At 30.1% G+C, this 7983-nt stretch overlaps 1 pseudogene; it reads left to right on the forward strand.

Moving 5' to 3' along the window:
* The first annotated feature begins 615 nt into the window (after positions 1–615).
* Positions 616–1909, forward strand: LOC132740541 (uncharacterized; annotated as a pseudogene).
* Positions 1910–7983: the final 6074 nt, after the last annotated feature.

Genomic DNA, 7983 nt, shown 5'->3' on the forward strand with positions numbered 1-7983 from the left:
AAGATACTTCGAAACGTTACGGTAAGTAAATGTAGTTAAGTGTTTTGAACGGATTTTCCTTATCATTGAAGAACAATTTTAAGATGAATGTAGTTTTGAGTGTTTAAAATAATTGGAGCTATAAAAATAAATTCATGAAAATTTTACATCATTTTTTAATTGTGCATTACACCATTTGGACTCGAATATTTTTAGAATGTATCCATTGTGGGTATACTTCAAGGGGTTTTTTTGCCATTTTTTTCATTCGTTAGGGATCCCGTTATTTCTTCTTGATTTTCATAAGTGATAATGTGTTTATATTGATATTTATGACACAATTCTTGTTTTACTTTGTATCTGAAAAAATCAGTACATATTACTAGTAATATATGATCAATTCATGTGCTTAATTTATAATGAACTTTACTTAAAATAACCTTTTGCCTTTTGTCCTAACTTGGTGATGATCTTCTAAAATTAAAATTTTAATGATACTTGTTTAACCAATAAAATAGACGTTTTTCATAATAAAAGAAAAAAATCACATGAAATGCAGATGTAAGTTAAGATTGTTTTATAGGTAGTTATTGTTATTACCGAATACTATTTTTCATTTACTTTCTTTCAGTTTTCTGCTGAAATATTCTACAGTTGAAATAGTTCCTTGTAAACGTTACACTGTATTGATGGACAGCAACTCAACTTCAAACGGTAATTTCTCCAGCAAAGAACAGAGATTTGAAGAAACACGGCAATTCATTGCTTTACTTGAAAAATATGCAGTACCAATAATTTGTTCATTTGGATTAATTGCAAATACGTTGTCTTTTACTGTGTTTGTTCAAAAGTTCTTAAGAAGAAAATCATGCAGTATATTCTTAGCGGCTAGAAGTCTCAGCGACAATGGATTTCTTATCACTCTTTTAGTAATATGGACCTCTTCAGTGTTTCAATTAAATTTAAGTAGAATAGCCGGTATATGCCAGGTAATTGTTTTCTTCACTTACCTTTTTTTGGATGTCATTATCGGTATGGGCTAGTTGTATTTGTAACAATAGAAAAATTACATACGGATATGTAAACCTTTTATGGTCAAATAGTTTGTGTCAAACAACGAAAGCAAAATATGCCGTGATAACGCTTGTAGTGTGTACATTATGTTGTTACAACTTTCCATTATGGACGATGACAGGAGAGTGTACACCAAAAGTTAAACACTATAAATTTCTTAGGATAATGGTTTATGTTGACAGTGTTATTACCCTTGTTGCACCTTTAATCATCATGACATTTCTCTTGTCTCGGATTGCTTTGTCTTCACTATCATCATGTGAGCGTCGTAGACGTTTTAGTTCAACATCTGCACAGAGAATCAGTGACCTTAAGACAAAAGTTACAAACAATGCTTCTGGCAGTCACGCTTATTTTCATTACATTAAACCTTCCCTTACCATGTGGTGAAATTACGGCTTCTCGTGATATCATTCATTAAGGATCAAATAGATGTATCCACGCCAGTTGATTTAACCGTACAATCTATATCTCAACTGATTTATTATTTATCTTTAGCAATTAATTTTGTTGTGTACTATATTTTTGGAATGTCGTACAGAAGAACATTTATTGGTCTTTTCTCTGGAAGAAAAAAGAATGTATATTCTCAGACGGATTACAGTACTTTGGCGACTTCAAGAACTCGGAAAATTGGTCAGTCTGTTCAACCAGCGTCGGAAAATGGACAATCAAACTATAGTATAGTAAATGTACAAGTAACAGAAGCTGAAACACGGATAGAATAAAGATTTAGTTCTTATAGAGATAATCTTATTACGTGTTGCTCCACTGATCAATACTGTCTTTCTATTTCTATAATTAAATTATTCCCTAAAATACATGTAATGATATAAACAAAGTCATAGGTTATTTATATTTGTAACAAAACAGGATTTAAAAATTAAAAATTCATTAAATTATAAAATGTATTAAGTTTGTTGTTATTTTTGGTTTTATTCATGAACCATGAAAGTAAAGTGAAATATTAACCTTCCCAAATTTATGAATATTTCAAACAAATTTACTCACATCTTTATGTTTTTATAGTAGAGAGGAATTAAAATCGAGTACAAACAATGTACAAATAGCTTCAATAGAAAAACTATTAAAGCAGTTGTAAGATCAATAAAGTTATATATAAAGTCAGTGTACATTTAGACGCCAATATTTCATCATATCGTATTCACTCCTGTTTTATCTATTCTTTAGATCGATAAATATTCAACAAAGTTATCTTAGAATGTGGTCTAAGATCTTTTAATTGATTCGTTCTCACTGATAGTTTTTACAAAATAGTATACTCTCGATCGGTTATCATGCATTTAATATTACATATAGTGTAATCCTTCTAAAAATATAAATGATAACTTGTTGACTATTTTAATTACAAATTCTGAGCAATAATACCAATCATTTTGATTTTATATCATGTTTTATAAAAAAACAGACGAAACCAAAAACACCGTTTTTTATTAGCTTTGGGACATAAAACTGCTTATCGTAATATGTGTTTTAAGGTGATAATGCTTCATTAACATCGTGATTCCTACATTTAGAAACAAATTGTGTTATTTTATCTAATAACTATGATTGATTTATTCCTAGAAGAAAAGAAAAAAGATCCCAGAATATCATCTATTACATGTATCAGCACATATATTCTTTTATGTAATTAACTGAGCTGGTCATAGCAAAATGTAAAAGAAATATTATTATAGTGTAAATTTCTTAAAATACTGTATAAATGATTATTTAATTATTTTAGTATAGTGATGAATCAAATCATAATGTTAAATATATAAAATTTACCACATACCTATGACGATTTTGCGACTCTATAAAAAAAGGTATTGCATGGCCGTGCATACATTTTGGCGTGACGTCATTCGATATTTAAAACATAGTGTAAAGTCGCGTTAATTGTCATTGTTAAATAGGTACGTCAATGCAAAATGGTTCTGTTGCATTTTAAACTGTCTTTATTTTGGGAATATGATATATTTAATATTATGTTTGTGTAGGTACAATATTGAACTCGTTTGATAAAATAAAATTTACTTCGCCAGAGGCTCGCATAATATAATTTATTCAACTCGTTCAATAAAATCAGTATTGATTCTACTCTCATCCAATATTCAATATATATAAAGATATGGTTTTCGGCACAGCAAAAGGAAATAATTACATTTCAAATGAACACTTTTTGTCACACTAATTATTCATTAATTTTTCAAAAAATCAAAAACTGTTGGTTAATATAGATTTTGTTTTGATTGTGTTAGGTTAAGGCTTATAGACACACTTTCGAATCTGATCCTAGAACCAACCAGTTCCGAGCAATAAGTGTAAAGTGTCTTGCTTAAAGAAACAACGACTTTCCCTAGAGGTTTGAACCAATGCGGCCGCCGATCATTAGATTTCTAGTTCAATATGTTAACCACTCAGACATGCCGCCACTTTGATCATAAACTGTTGATGAATATTCATGCCCACTCAAATATTCCTTTATTAAAAAGGCGATGTGCCAGATATGTTCTCTAAGAAAATCAATACAATATATTCGAATGATTAGTACAACAATGTTTATTTTCAAATCACTATTGATTGAGTCCATTGACGTAATTATGATATCATATTACTAATATTTGTTTTGCAATATAAAAGTGATTCTATATTTCACATTAAAAGAAAGAAAAAAAGTGGACAGAATCAATAACCTGATCTAATCTGATCGATGTGTTAAAATTAATATAGTTTATGCCACGCAATCAAGTAAAAGTTGATAATTTGTAATGAAATAACCACAAGTATTGAATGTATAACCGTTGGAACACCATTCAGCAAATAAAAATTATTTAAGCGGGCATTTTTTTGCATTTTTTGTAGATAAAGATATAAAGATAAATAGATGAATAAGAAGCACATCGTAACACTAACAGCGTGCACCACACACTGAAGGCTATATATGCCAAGGAACACATTATTCTTTATCTATCATAATGAATAGAAGCATTTATTAGCTAAACATATCGGTTAAAGATCCTGTAACACAATTTTTGAATGATTTTAAATCATAAATATGATTCTCAAATTTAGAAATCGCTATTGTAGGTTCAGAAAAGGCTTTATTAAAAAAGATATTACCGAATTTAACATTTCATGTAAATAAAGGTAGGTAATAAAAAAATAAGTTCAATAAAGTCAAATTTTACAATAAGAAATGAATGTGTATTGATTACATATAATATTCACAAATATTTGCAGTACATATTTTACATATTCTTCGATGTTTTAATTTTTTTTTATTTGCATAAATATGTACATATATATAATTTCACTTAGATTGATTTGCCACTTTGATCACAACATACAGGATCTTTAACTGATATTTTATTTTAAATCAACATCAAAAAAGTGTACATGTACATGTAAAAAGTCATTTGTTCCTAGAAAATAGAGAAAACAGAATCCCTAAAGAATGTCCAACACAACAAAATTGAAAATGTTGCAGGCTCGGTTTAATTGAGCCTTTTCATGGACGGTACCAGAAGGTGTAAGTTATCGTCCCTAGCACTGGCCTTAGCAGAATTCAATGTTTAACACGAAAATGGTTTGGAAACATCTGCAAATGTGTTCATACGGCGGTAATCATGAAACCTTCAATGTGGCAAAGTAGTGCCATTCCATGAAAAGCAGCGTATGGTCCCCAAGTAAAAGAATGCGTGTGCCCTAAACTAGAATACAATGTGCGTAACTAAAAAAAATAAAGAATTTTGAAAGAGGATTTGAGGTTATGAAGCCTGCATTTCATAGACAAGACGTCATAAGACAAATTTTAAAAGCAGGTAACATATCCTAAGGGTGATAATACAGTATTCTAGAAGGAATACTTGAACAAACCCAAGTTGAAAAGGGCCAACAAGAAGAAACTAAAAGTACCATATAGCATGTATACACAATAATGATGTCGTGATGAACGATCTTCAAGGATCGAACATATAACATCATTGATTATATGAAGTTATTGTTACGCAACAATTATTTTTATGTAAATTAAAAAGTTTCGAAGTCATGAAAACAAAACACACGACAAAATGTTTGCCAAAGCTATACTACTCACACTGTTGATGATACAGCTTTCATTCAAACTCTCAAGTATCTCACTGGTAAGCATAAAATGAGATATTTTAGAAAAAAAAACTTTTCCCATAATATATACATACGTAGGGCGCTAGAGATGTTGCACAGTACTCCATGGACAGACTCAATCAAAGCGGGGTTCACAATGTTGATATAACGTTGTTATTTTCAATGCTTCCTAGGGATCAGAACTTTTCAAGATTAGTTTTCTGATCACTTCACAGTGCTCAAGCTCAGGTCAGATATAAGCCTTACTTCCATATCGCAAATAATAAATAATTTCAATCTGTTCACAACCGAGCATTTATTTCCGGAAGTAGTGAGACTTATACTATAATATAGAATATTGAGTAACACAATATGTTGAAAGCTGATAAATTTCTGGTATATTGAATGTTTTTGTTTTGTTTCTTATTAGAAAATTGTAAGTAAGTTCATGCTTGATGAAAGTACAAATCTATTATCTGCTTTCGAATACAATATAAAATTATGATTACGTTCCTTTTGATCAAGTGATAACTGATATACATAATACCTGATTAGAAATGTAATAACAGTAAACAGTTGCACGTACAATTGAACAGACGAGCAAATTATATTGAAAGTCATTTAGTGCATAAGGAGATTAAATTACATTATGACGTTAAAATGAATTGTTCTTTTATTGGAAAATGGAAGAGGAAACTGGTTTTGATTACTTTAAATACTTGCCCGTTTGGGTCTCAAACGAGTGAGTCAGAGAGGCGTAATCATTTATAGTTTGTAACATCTAATTCGTTTCATATGGACACGTGTCATATCAGGTGTTCTTAAACACACTTTTTATCTACTGCTGCACATTAATATGAAAGTAGTCAAATTTTAAAATACATGTATTTTTTTTGTGTCGAACCTTCGTCGCACGAAAGGAATTGGTCAATTTGAATCTCAAATACAAGGTTGTTATAAGAATTTAATTTTTGTTGTTTTTGCCTTTGAAGCTCGCTCTTTCCTGTAGCGTCCATGAACAGGTAAATCAAACCGAGTGTGAATTATTTTCAATTATTTTGTCGTTTTATGCGTTCGTTATGGATTCTATTTAAACAAAATCTTTTTTGTTCGTTCTTTGTCTGCTTAAACACATTATGTTAGCGTTTGAGAAACCTTAACTCGTTTATAGCATATTGTGGCTCAAAACTTGTTGTGTCGGTATGGTTTTTAAGAATGTTTTGGCATTGGTTTAATAGATTTTAATATGTTCATCATCACACATAAGAAATAACATTGAATGTGAAATAAAATATGTAAATTTCAACAAAGTGATATGTTGATGTCGACCTCTGCTGGTTAATTATTTGACCCTCCTCCACACATCTGTGCCTCTGTCTGTTTGCAGTCGTTGCTTAAGAGATTTTTGAAGCTATATTTCATGAACGTTGGTCTTTCTAGTTGAGCTTTTTTCTCCTGTAAGTCTATTGACCTAAAGAAGCACCCCTCTAAATGTTTTGGCAATTTATTCGACTTTACAATTCATAGTACCTACACGACTTTGAGGTCATATTTTTCTAATGTTCTGAATTTGTAGTTTATAATTTTACACAGAATAGTAAAGAATATAAAATAATAGTACAACACTGTTTTATCAAACGAGCAAATAATACCCTGTTATTCTCGACTTTTACATTTTTGTAGCTTTATTGAACTGTAAAAGACTAAGCTTACTTTACTATGTCTACGGAGATCGCATTTGTTTGTGGCTTTTTAACATAAATTTAACAATTGTTTCCGTTTTTTTTTTTGCAACAGAAAAATTACCAATTTCAACATTTCAAGACATTGTTCTAAAGTCATTGAAAAACATTATTCCAAAACAAATAATGGCTTTTCCGTAACCAAATTATTTCATGTAGTTATAAGACAGTTTTTAATTCATTTATCGCAACCAACTAAAATATATATACTCCGTTTCTGCAAGAGCAGACGCAATCACGTTTTGAACTAGACTCTGATTTTTTTAAGAATGTTAGTTATTGTTGAGCAGAGAATCCCAATTTTTAAAAATCCTATTTCAGCTTAAAATAAAATCATCAGTGTTTTTAACTGTAAGGGGGTCAACTCCAAAATGCCAAATAAATGACAAAAAAATGTAAGTAACCCAAAATTTTAATTCATGTCCCCGTTTTTAAAAATGCATGCTATATCTATCTTTGTTTATATGTTCTATATCATGTTTTATATCATAATTTAGTAATACGAATCAATATGACAAACAGAAAAAACACAATGTTTACAAACGTCATCCTTTTTATTATCATTTAAACCATTGTTATCTTATATGTTAACAAATATCTACTATTACCATTGGGTGGCCATTTATCAAACGGTCAAGATATTAAGTAGATACACGTATGATGTCATTATCCGGACTGTGCATACACTGTATACTATACACTATATAGAAAAACAAGAATAAAGATCAACAAGGCAAAGGCAACGTTCACAGGACGCGGTCCTCGACACACTCAAAAAAACGAGAGCGTACATTAGGGTGAATTGAGTGGGAAATATAATGTGAAATAATATTAACTAAAACGGGCTCATATGGGAATTAAAGAGATAAGAAAGTCATAATTCCATTCACTCAAGCTGTTTTGTTGCTGGGAATACATAATATATCTGTTAAAACTATACATCAATAAGGTACAGTGTAGCATGAAATTTATTGAACCTATAAACTGTATATAATGTTCATTTACTGCTATGATTTCTTAAGAGAAATCTTAGAAACATATTGCATTTTCCAACCGAAATGAATTTAAATCAGAGGCG

The sequence above is a fragment of the Ruditapes philippinarum genome, unplaced genomic scaffold (genome assembly GCF_026571515.1).
Source record: "Ruditapes philippinarum isolate M1 unplaced genomic scaffold, ASM2657151v2 ctg2835_1_1_1_1, whole genome shotgun sequence".
NCBI lineage: Eukaryota > Metazoa > Mollusca > Bivalvia > Venerida > Veneridae > Ruditapes > Ruditapes philippinarum.